The sequence below is a fragment of the Octopus sinensis genome, linkage group LG20 (assembly GCF_006345805.1).
Source record: "Octopus sinensis linkage group LG20, ASM634580v1, whole genome shotgun sequence".
NCBI lineage: Eukaryota > Metazoa > Mollusca > Cephalopoda > Octopoda > Octopodidae > Octopus > Octopus sinensis.
In genome coordinates, this window is record NC_043016.1 from 19,540,861 (window position 1) to 19,553,293 (window position 12,433).

Consider the following 12,433-nt stretch of genomic DNA (forward strand, 5'->3'; position numbering starts at 1 on the left):
GAGTTCATATTCCGCTGAGGTCGACTTTGCTTTCATCCTTTCGCAGTCGATAAATTAAGTACCAGTTACGCACTGGGGTTGATATAATCAACTTAATCCATTTGTCGTCTCTGTGTTTAGCCCCTTGTGGGCAGTAAAGAAATAGGTTTGATTGAAGGCTGGCAAGCCAAAAGGCTGTACCAGGCTCCAAACTAATCTGGTATGGTTTCTACCTAACACAACTACTCTTGAGAGTGTAGTGGCTGCTTTTTTACATGCCACTGGCACAAGGGCCAATCAAGCTGTACTGGCATTGACCACGCTTGAATTGTGCTTTTTACATACCACCAGCATGGGATCAAGTCAGGCAGCACTGGCAACAACCATGCTCGAATGGTGCTTTTTATGTGCCACAGGCACGAAAGCCAGTCAGGCGGTACTGACAATGTCCACTCTTGGTGCTTTTTACGTGCCACGGGCATGGATGCAAGTCAGGCAGTACAGGGCATCAGCCATGACAATGATTTCACTTGACTCAACAGGTCTTCTCAAGCACGGTGCATTGCCCAATGATTGAAGGATACTCTTAAATAAGCCGGTTATGCTACACTGGAATGGTTACAATTTCACTTGGCTTGCCGGGTCTTCTGAAGCACAGCATATCTCCAAAGGTTTTGGTCACTTGTCATTACCTCATTGAGGCCTAACATTCAAAGGTCATGCTTCACCACATCATCCCAGGTCTTCCTGGGTCTACCTCTTCCACAGATTTCCTCTACTGCTAAAGTGTTACACTTTTTCACACAGCTGTCCTCATCTATACTCAACTCATGACCATACCAGTGCAGTCATCTCTCTTGCACACCACATCTGATGCTTATGTCCAACATTTCTCTCAGGGTGCTTACACTGCCATGTATGCACACTGATATTACACATCCAGCAGAGCATACTAACATCATTTCTTGCAAGCTTATGCATTTCCTCAGCAGTCACGGCCCATGTTTCATTGCCATGTAGCATGGCAGTTCGTACACATGCGTCATACAGTCTACCTTTTACTCTGAGCAAGAGGCCTTTTGTCACCAGCAGAGGTAGGAGCTCTCTGAACTTTTCCTAGGCTATTCTTATTGTAGCAGCTACACTTTCAGCGCACCCTTCCCCGCTACTGACTTGGTCACCTAGGTAACGGAAGCTATCAACTACTTCTAGTTTTTCTCCCTGGAATGTGACGGAAGCTGTTTTCTGCACATTTTCAGTGTTTATTGCTCCTGAGCATCTGCCACATACAAAAACTATCTTCTCAGTTAGCCTTCCTTTGATATTTCTGAACCTCTTATGTGTCCATAGCTTACACCGGGTACATCTTATAAACTTTCTACCTACGCCTTTTCTACAGATTGAGCAGGGCCATCTACCTGAAGGAGTTTGTGGTTTGTCTGCCTTCCTACTTACTAAGGTGTTGGTTTTTGCTAGATTGACTTTAAGGCCCTTTGATATATATGTATACACACATATATAAGCACAGTGTGGCCAAATGCTTAAAAGGCTATCTTTACAGCTATAAGATCCTAAGTTCAATTTCCCTGCATACCATCTTGCACAAATGTTATTTTCCTTACCTTAAATTCAACTCATACCTTGTAAGAGAAAATGGATAGATGGAAACTGTATAGAAGCCCATTGTACCTGCAGTCCAAAATGTGTTACACTGATTCTGCTAGACAATTACATTAAACATATAAATGTCTGTGGAATACTCAGCCTCTTTGACAATCATTCAATGAGAAGGCAATTCTGTTGATCAAGCAATTGAATAATGATTGTAAAAAATGATGAAGAACTAGCAACATACTTATACAAACATACACAGATATCATCATCATTATCCTCATCGTTTAACATCCGCTTTCCATGCTAGTATGGGTTGGACGATTTGACTGAGGGCTAGCGAACCAGATGGCTGCACCAGGCCCCAATCTTGATCTGGCAGAGTTTCTACAGCTGGATGCCCTTCCTAACGCCAACCACTCCAAGAATGTAGTGGGTGCTTTTACATGCCACCGGCATGGGGGCCAGTCAAGCGGTACTGGCAACGAGCTCGCTCGAATGTTTTTACAAGTGCCAGTAAGGCGATGCTGATATAAATAGAAATACACATATACATGGGTGTGTGCAGGCATGTTTTTAAGAAGCTTGCATCCTAACCACATGATTTCAGATGCAATCCCACTGTGAATAGCACTTTCAGCAAATGTTTTCTTCCATAAGAAACCTTGTGAAGGGATTAAGTTGACAGAAACTGAAAGAAGCCTGTTGTATGTGTGCATGTGCAAGCATGCACATATGTGTGTACATACAGGGGTTGGACAAAATAATGGAAATACCTTAAAATTTCAAACAAATTTATTTTAATATGGGTAGGACCACCTTTAGCAGTAATTACAGCTTGAATTCTACTAACCCTCCTAGATTCCGAGTTCGATTCCAAGCAGTGACCTGAATAATAATAATAATAATAATAATGATAACAACAACAACATTGAAAAATACCCAGGTTCGAAATTTCCCCAAGTCACCTGATGAAGGTTGGAGGGTTTATCAGCTGAAACGTGTTAACAACAAAGATTAGGACAAATATTCGTCAAATGTAAATAATGTATATAATTCATCATCTCTTAAATATAGAACTGCACACATATCTAGTCAGACCGACAGATAGATGCATGCCCAACCCAAAATGCATATGTCCATATGCAAGTTTCAGCAATGAGTAGTATCCGAGTTGCTTTGCTATATTTCGAATTTCCTTAATGTTACTGTGAGTAGTCTCCCTTGAGGTTTGAACAGTTGACTGTTTAATAACACGTCTCTATGTTCTTACCTGCTGCCCTGCTAGTAATAACAGCCACATCACATATTACTCTTAAAATCCTATTGATGTCCTGTGCCGTGGCATAGGTTTTGGTTTATGATACAAAATCTCTCATTTCCTTGTATCCATTTTGGAATTAATCCCAAATCTCCCATCATAGTTACGTTTTTCATTATCAATTCAATAATGAAAAACAAAATCCTCTCCAAATTCCAGGTCTTGTCAAATGCATGTGTATGTGTGCGTGCATGCATGCACACACGCACACACACACACTAATACATATGTGGTGCCTCAGTAATGTACATGATTGTCAACAAAATCAATACTTTACTTGTGCAATAGATAGAGAGATAGATAGACAGATGGACAGACAGATAGATAGATAGATAGATAGATAGATAGATAGCATTAAAATAACTTAAGAATTTGGAAATTAAAAAAGATCCCACATTCTTGATTATTTTTCAAAATGAATTAATTAAACCATATGTGCTGTGTATTTAATTGCAAATAAAGTTGCAGAAAATTCGAAAATGGAAGTGAGTACATATTGGATAATGTAGTCTTTGATATATTATGCAATGAAAAAAATGGCACAGCCCAGGGTGAAATATCTTTGAATATAGGTCTGTCGGATCAGAGCTAAGCTACAACAACAACAGCATCATATAACTGAAATGGCAATACATTTTAGGTTAAAGTCAGACAGACAGGCTGATAGCAAGATAGATAGATAGAAAGGCATGGATGGATGAATAGATAGATAGATAGATATATAGATAGGTAGGTAGATAGATAGGTAAGTAGGTAGGTAGATAGATAGATAGATAGGGAGATAGATAGACAGACAGACAGATAGATAGATTGACAGAAAGAAAGGCATAGATGGATGGATGAATGGATAGGTAGATAGGTAGGTAGGTAGGTAGGTAGGTAGATAGGTAGGTAGATAGATAGACAGACAGATAGATAGATTGACAGAAAGAAAGGCATAGATGGATGGATGAATGGATAGGTAGATAGATAGATAGATAGGTAGGTAGATAGATAGGTAGGTAGATAGACAGACAGACATAGAATAGATTGACAGAAAGAAAGGCATAGATGGATGGATGAATGGATAGATAGATAGATAGATAGGTAAATAGGTAGATAGATAGATAGATAGATAAATAGATAGGTAGGTAGGTAGGTAGACAGACAGACAGACAGACAGATAGATAGATTGACAGAAAGAAAGGCATAGATGGATGGATGAATGGATAGGTAGATAGATAGATAGCATGATGGACAGGCAGACAGACAGGGATAGATAGATAGAAGAATGAACAGGCAGACAGATAGATATTAAGGTTGTTCAGAAAATACTGTCAGATTTTTTTTTAATATTTTTAAAATTCAATTTAAGAAGTTACCTTTGTAGCATTTTAGACGAAGTTTTACGTGCTTAATAATTGACGTGTACTCTTTAATTAGTTTTTATTGATTTCTTTCAGAATATAATTTTGAAGTGTAGAAATCCTTAATTTCAAATAATGAAAAAACAAGAAATGTGTTTACTTTTATTGCATGAATTCAAGCTTGGACATAATGCTTCCCAAACAGCTGCCAATATCAACAGGTGAAGGGTCCACTAGTGATTGGACAGTACGATGGTGGTTTGAGAGATTTCATAGTGAGGATGAGAGCCTTGAAGAACAAGAAGGTAGAGGACATCCATCCATCCTTGGTGATCAGCATTTGAAAATAATAGTGGAACAAAACTGAAGTCAAAGCTGAATTCAAAGATTTCTTGACATCAAAACCTTTGGATTTTTATTGAAAAGGTATTAATAACCTTGTTAAATGATGAGAGAAATGCATAACTATTCAGGGATCATCATCATTGTTTAACGTCCTCCTTTCATACTGTCATGAGCTGTCCAGGCAGAAGACTGCACCAAGCTTCACTGTTTTGGCAGGGTTTTTATGGCTGGATGCCCTTCCTAACACCAACCACCCAGCAGAGTGGGCTGAGTGCTTTTTATGTGGCACCAGCACAGGTGAGGTCAGTTTTTGGCATGGTTTTCACAGCTGGATACCAACTACATCACAGTGTGGAATGTGAGGAAGAGAAGAGAAACAGTTTGGAAAAGGGGGATGTAGTCTAGTTTGTTGGAGTAAGGTGTATGAAAATTTTATTGTTACATGTGGGTGGAATTCAATGCTTCTAGAACTGACATGGGCAGGCCTTCTCTAGAACCTCACATCACCATTATTGTTGTTTGTAAGAATATGAAAAAATTAGTGAATGCCATAAAGAAGGATAAACAGTAAACATACAAGGTGGTTGTTGCAGTTGTTCAGCCCAAGGCCAGCCCTGATAGAATAAATCTATGATTTTAAAACGTTCCAACTGTAACCATTTCAATTGTTTATCAAGCAAAATGCACTTGGGAGTGTCCTTCTATAAAGTTATAGGTGGTGAGTTTGTTACTATTTCTAACAGGTCAAGAAACCAATTAGAAGTTGCTTTGTTAGCTTAAGAGATAAGATTGGATATTTATACATAATTGGTATTTAGGAAATTATTCTTAAACATTTCTTCAATACATAGTCATATGACCTTTGATTTATCAGTTGAGCAAATATAATTTCATTTGCCCACTTTGATTTTCATCATAAGTGCAGTGAAATGGCTACAAGTAGGAATCAAAACAGTTGAAATAGGAAACCTTTCTACTGCTTTGTGGTGCCTCAGTAATGTACATGATTGTCAACAAAATTAATACTTTACTTGTGCAATAGATAGAGAGATAGATAGATAGATACACACACAGGTAGACAGACGGACAGGCAGACTGACAGACGGACGACGGACAGACAGACAGATAGATAGATAGATAGTGAAACAGACAGACTGGCAGGCAGACAGACAGATAGATAGGTAGATAGACAGACAGACAGACAGATAGATAGATAACTTTTTATTGTAGCCACACAGGGCTAAACACAGAATAAAAATGGACGAAATACAATGTAGAATTATTTTTTCTTTTCAAGGTGGGATGGGTGGGGCACAAAAAAAAAAACGTTTGATCAATAGGGATCTGTGGGTTGTGTGGTGTATAAAAAAGCAGTATATATATATATAAAGTTCACAGTTTAGGTGTAGCCTTGGAAAGAAAAACCTACAAAAAAGACCAAGTTCGAAAATGAACACATGAGTAAGTCACCTTACTTCTCGTTGTCTCTTTGGGTTACAGATTTATGCTTAAAATAGTGTCGTCTTTCATACTGACCATTTTTGCCACTTTTACCCACTTTTTATTAAAACATTCGTTCGACAAAGCCTTCCTCTCTATTCTCATCCTCCTTTTCAAGTGGTACTTGAAAAAGTTGACGAGAGACTGACCAGAGAGGAAGGTGTTTGTTTGCAGTCCTTTCAAATGTGTCCACCACACACATTCTTTCGCCATAGCCATCAGCGTAATGAAAACCGTTTTCCCTTCCCGTTTAAAGGAAGGTGGTGGAACTATATTCATGATAGACTCGGCCAATAGGCAGGCCCGACCTACACGTGACAACAGCTGTTCGACGAAGGTCCACAGCTCTGAAATACCTGGACACTGCACAAGTGCGTGCAGAACGGTTTCGTCGCTCTGACCGCATCTCGGGCAGGTCGGTCCGGTGATGGTTTTCGAACCGTGCCAGTAGCTCTTCTCTCGAACAGGTAGTGCGTCTCGATAGCACTGCCAAGCCAGGGATTTCTGGAAGTTATCCATAGGCCCCGGCCCGAATGTCGTCCTGAACAGGCGGGTTAGGAATTTCTCATCGACGCCCAGGTTTGCCCCAAGTGTGTCGTCGGACCTCCCCTCCACTAGTCCTCTATAGAACGCTTTAGTCGTTTGTAAGTTGCACAAGTTTGACCCCGGTCGGCAGAGCTGCTGTAGAGCTTGGTGACACCCTCAGTCTCTTCTTGATCCACATTTGCAGTTCGGTCAGTGAGACGAGCTGCGGGAAGGGGCGCCTCACAAACGGCACCCACACCTGTTCACCATCATCGATGAAGTTCCAGAGATGTCACAGTCTCAGCGCATGCCTGCGCATCATCAACCGCGGCATGCCCAGTCCTCCATTCAACGGATGTTGACAGCAAATGGACTTCCTCACCATCGGAACGCCACCCTTCCACAGGAAGCGGAAGAGTATGCGCTCCAGTTTGGTGATGGTGGCGTCGGGACAAGGCACGACGGTCAGGCGGTAATCGATGACGGATGCGATGTACGCGTTCGCCACCTCCACCCGACCTTTTAGAGACAGCTTTCTCTCGGCCCATGTTTGGCTGAGAGTGACCACTCTACTCGTGATCTCGTCCCAGTTCTTATCCATTTGGAGGTCCGGACTGAACCAGACCCCAAGCAATTTAACTGGTCCGTCCGTCCAGCGTCCCACTACTGAGCCGCAGTCGGACGGCATGGGCTTGCTTCTCCAGGTGCCGAGTAGCAAACCCACTGACTTTTCCGGGTTAATCTTTGCTCCCGTCACCGTTTCGAATTTTCTTAGTGTCTCGCCTATCATCTGGATGTGTTTGTCGCTCAACACTATGACGGTGACATCGTCCGCATATGCCGACATGCTCGTCCCGCAACCCAGTTCCCGTGGGATGCCCCTCAGTGTCGCCAGCTTCCGCAGTAGCAGCTCGAGAGTCAATACATACAGAAGCGCCGACAGGGGACACCCCTGATGGACCGAACGCGTGATGTCAAACGGTTTCGACAGGTGACCGTTCACCCAAATCACTGATCGGATGCCGCTATACAAGGCAGCGATCCAACCGCGGAACACGGGACCGAAGCCAGCCACCCTGAGGACGGACGCCAAGTACCGATGGTCGACCCTATCGAAGGCTTTAGACTGATCCAAATTGATCAGCGCCCCACCCATGCCAGGATCCTTAACTACCTTGTCCACAATGTAGCGCATCAGATGGAGGTTGTCATGTATGGTTCTGCCCAGCATGGTGCATGTTTGCGCTCTGTCGACCAGTTTACCAATGACAAGCGCCAACCTCTCAGCAATTACTTTGGCCAAAATTTTCAAATCTGCGTTGAGCAGAGTGATGGGCCTGAAATTATCTATAAAATTCCCCTTGTTTGGGTCTTTCTTCAGCAACGTCACTGCACCTCAGCTCACGAAACCGGGGATTCTCCCGTTTTGTTGCCAGTTGCAGTAGACTGATGCCAAGAGGTCGCCAAACAAGTCTGGCATTTGACAATACAGCTCATAGGGTAAACCATCCAATCCAGGCGACTTATCCCTCACGCAGCCCGCCATCGCATCCCGCACGTCAGCGGCTGTGATGGGACTTTCACAACACTTCACTTCTCTTGCCAAGAGCCACGGCAGGTCGGTCAGGTAGGCACTGAAATCCATCCCACGTTCCGACCCACCACTCACACCAAACAGTCAAGCAAAGTGCTGTTGAAAGGCCTCACACATCCTTTCGGGTTCGAGTAAACTGCATCCCTGTTGATCTATTAGAGACCGAATGGTGGCTCTGCTGCCATGCTGCGCTTCCGCTACCCGGGCCTCTCGCGCAGCTTTGATCCCTTCATTCCTAAAGGCATGCATTTTAGCTCTGACAACGCAACCTTCGTGCTTGGCGTTGAGGTGTTGATCGAGGGCCATCCTCGCAGCCAGCACGTTGGTTACGCTGCCAGTGGTAAATGCCTCTTCTAGTTTCTTAACTAGGTCTCCCTCTACCCTATTTCGATTATCGCTGATTTCTTGCTAAACCTCATTGATTCCGATTTTATTGCCATTTTCAGGGCATGCCACCAGTGGTTGTTAACGACGGCTCCCGTCAGCGCCCTCTAATTAACTCGCTAATCCGGTTCCTGTAACCTGTCGCGCTAAGAGCGCCGTGTTCAGTTTCCAGTAACCGGGACCCTGCCTATGTGTTTTATCTAAGGCAGCGTACACGTCACAAATTTGTGATCTGTGTAGCTGACTATTTTATATGTAGACATCCTACACTATCCCTATCCGCTGTCCTGCATAGAATTCTATCTAGATAAGATCTCGATGATCCGATGCAGTTTGTCCAAGTTCACATTGGCACATTCGGATGGTCGAGTCGGAACCTGTCAGACAAATGGAAACGTCTGAGTAGGTCTTTGAGGCACTTACACCCTTTTCTATTCCTATCCATTCCCACATAATCTAGATGTGTGTCCAAGGTAGCGTTCCAATCCCCTACTAACAGTAAAGGTCTAGACGTACCCAGGAAAACCTCTAGACGTCTGAAGAAATCTGCCCGACCCGTTAAGGACGGTGCATAAACTGCCATCAGACGGAATGCACACCGATTTCTGCCATCCACGTCCAAGACAACCAGCCTACCCTCCGGGTCTAGGAATATTGCTCTTACTTTTACATTTAGACTCTTTCGAAAAAGCACCGCGGTACCTCCACCACCCACGTTCGGCAGACAGGGAGAAAAATAAATGTCAAATTGATTGCCAAATATGGACGCGAGCGCCCGCGGCTTGCTGAGTCTGGTTTCACTGATAGCTTCTATATCCACATTCAGTGACTTGATGTCGTTTAGAAGGTAACCTTGCTTCCAAGCCAACGCCAAGCCACGCGCATTCACACAACCTAATTTAAGCATAATTGACATCTACGAAAATTGTGTTTCACACACTACATTGGAAGAGTCAAGAGGCAAGAGGGAAGGTCACTTACTCATTTCGAGAGTTTCTTTTTTTCTTCTTCTTTTGTAGTGTCTTTGATGAGGTGTTTGTATAGTTTTTTGGAGAGGTATCGTTGAAACCCGCCTACCGCATTTGGAAATATTGTTTTCAGTGTATGGTGTTGTGTTTGTGTTATGTGTACAATTTTTATGTGCTTCGGTGGTGTGGTGCGCGGATGATTGTTTGTCTTAAAGTCATCTTCACAGATGTCCGTGTTGGATGCAATGTAATCCATTAATTTTTTATTGTCTGTGTCTATTGCAGTTAGTTGTGTATGTGGTTTTGCAGGTTCATTGATTTTTTGATTGTCTAGGGGGATGCTGTCCGGAGTTAAATATCTCCCTGCTTTACTTCCTTGCTTGGTGGGTTTTTTTGATCTTTTCCTTTTACCCCCTGTGGCTATTTGCCATTCCGTCGAACTTTCGGCATCCGACGTATCAGAAGGGGGTAAAGGCAAAGCATTTGCGTTAATATGTATGCTTGTAGAAATTGTTGATGTTTCGTGCGGTGTTTGTGTTGTTGTGGTGTTAGGGGTAGAATTTGTCTTCTCGTCACTGTTTTCTGTCTTTTAATGTCGTCCGGTGTTGGTGTTGTTAGTCTACCTTTTGGCTCAGCATGATGAATTGGTTGCGATGTCAACGGTGATTGTGTTGGTACTGTTTCTTTTCTTGGTGATGTTGTTGGGGTTGTTTGCTGGTTTGTTGTTTTTCTTGGCATTGTTCCATAAGTGATGTGTGTGTGTTGGTGGGTGTTGGCAACAAGGGTTGGTTTTTTATTGGTTTTGATTGTTTTTTTGTTTTTCTGTGCCAGAGCGCACTTGGCAATTAAATGCTCTGGCTGCCCCAGTTGTAGCATCTAGGCTTTTTGCCTTCTGCCACAACATATAGGCTTTGCCAATTTCTAAGTGTATCTTATCGGTAGGTTCTTGATAGAGGCCCCCTCAATCTGATGGTCACTACTATTGTTTTCCACCCCAATTGTCGTTTAGGTACACGGCAGTTTCTAAAATATTTATCTTTTTCAAATGGTAACAGATGCCCGTTATCCATTTGTCGGGATCTCGGGGGGTACATTTTTAATAGTAATTCTACTCACTCTCTGGCCTTGTAATAAGGTACCATTTTGATATCATCATTTCCAAAGACTCGGTAGAGTGAGCTTTTGCCACTTCCTGGTTAGGAAGTGGACCACTACTGTGTTAAACTGGGGACCCCAGTTTATATATTCTTTTTTTTCATTATGTTTTTTAAACATTTTTATATCCGTTTTTGTAATCTGTTCATTTTGTTTTTTGTTTTTTCTTATAATTTTATATATAATTGTCATATTTTCTATTTGTTCCTTTATGTGTTGAGGTGTATGCAGCACTAAATCTTGCCCTTGGGTTGTAAAGAGAGCTCTCGTTTCTATTAGCTCTTCATCATCATCATCATCATCATCATTTAACGTCCGCTTTCCATGCTAGCATGGGTTGGACGGTTCAACTGGGGTCTGGGGAGCCCGAAAGCTGCACCAGTCCAGTCAGATCTGGCAGTGTTTCTACCTTGATGCCCTTCCTAACCTAACGCCAACCACTCCGAGAGTGTAGTGGGTGATTTTAATGTGCCACCGACACAGGTGCCAGACGAGGCTGGCAAACGGCCACGCTTGGATGGTGTTTTTTATGTACCACCGACACAGGTGCCAGACGAGGCTGGCAGACGGCCACGCTCGGATGGTGTTTTTTATGTGCCACCGACACAGGTTGCCAGACGAGGCTGGCAGACGGCCACGCTCGGATGGTGTTTTTATGTGCCACCGACACAGGTGCCAGACGAGCTGGCAGACGCCCCTCGGGATGGTGTTTTTATGTGCCACCGACACAGGTGCCAGATGAGGCTGGCAAACGCCACGATCGGATGGTGCTTGTTACGTGCCCACAGCACGGAGGCCAGTCGATGCGGTACTCTGGCTACAGCCACGTTCGGATGGTTTTCTTATGTTCCCCTTGCCACCGGCACTGGTACCACACAAGATACAAATTCCATTGATGTTCATCTATTTTGATTTGTTTTGATTTTCACTTCATTTGTAAATATTACTATTTCTTTTTCTAATGCAGAGGGTCAGCGAAATTTACTGGTGTTGTTGATTTTTTTATATTAATATCTTCACTATTAGATGGTAAGATATTTATTTCATTTTTATTGTTGTTCTTCTTGTTGTTGTTGTTTTTGTTAATAGTATTCGCGTGAGTTTCATTTTTATCATTTATGTTGGTCGTGGTGGTGGTGGTGGTGGTGGTGTTGGTGTTGGTGGTGGTGGTGGAGGTGGTGGTGGTAGCAGTAGTAGTCTCGTTGTTGTTGTTGTTAGTGGTGGTGTGGTGTGGTGGTGGTGTGGTGACAGGGCTGTTACCGCAAGTGGTTGCAGTTTCACTACCACGTCATTCAGGTTTGCACTTTCGTGCATAAGTTCTTTTTTTTCCTAGCTCCTGCAGTTCGACAGGAAAATTCTGGTCATAAAGAACGCGACCAGCGTTCTACAATAAAATTTCTCAACATTAAAAAATATCGAGAAGAAAATTACACAAATTAAATAGGGTTGAAAACTGCCCTAGTGGCGAATTCCTCCCTTGGAAAAGCACTCAAACGAAAGTTGGGTGCCTTACACACCTTATTTACAAAAATGTACACAAAATATGGCTATAATAGTCAAAATAAACGATTACCTTCGGAGCCGAAGTGACAGCACGTCCGTAGATAGATAGATAGATAGATAGACAGACACGCAGGCAGACAAATAGATAGCCAGACAGATAGATAGATAGATAGATAGATAGATAGTGAAACAGACAGACGGA

General features: G+C 42.9%; 1 long non-coding RNA gene across 1 annotated transcript in view; it reads right to left on the bottom strand.

Moving 5' to 3' along the window:
- Positions 1–4,317: 4,317 nt before the first annotated feature.
- The window catches only part of LOC118767259, a 25,908-nt gene continuing 17,792 nt past the window's right edge, over positions 4,318–12,433 (bottom strand). Inside the window, exon 4 of the long non-coding RNA XR_005003164.1 lies at positions 4,318–4,582. This is a non-coding gene — a long non-coding RNA (uncharacterized LOC118767259). The remainder of the gene's footprint in view (positions 4,583–12,433) is intronic.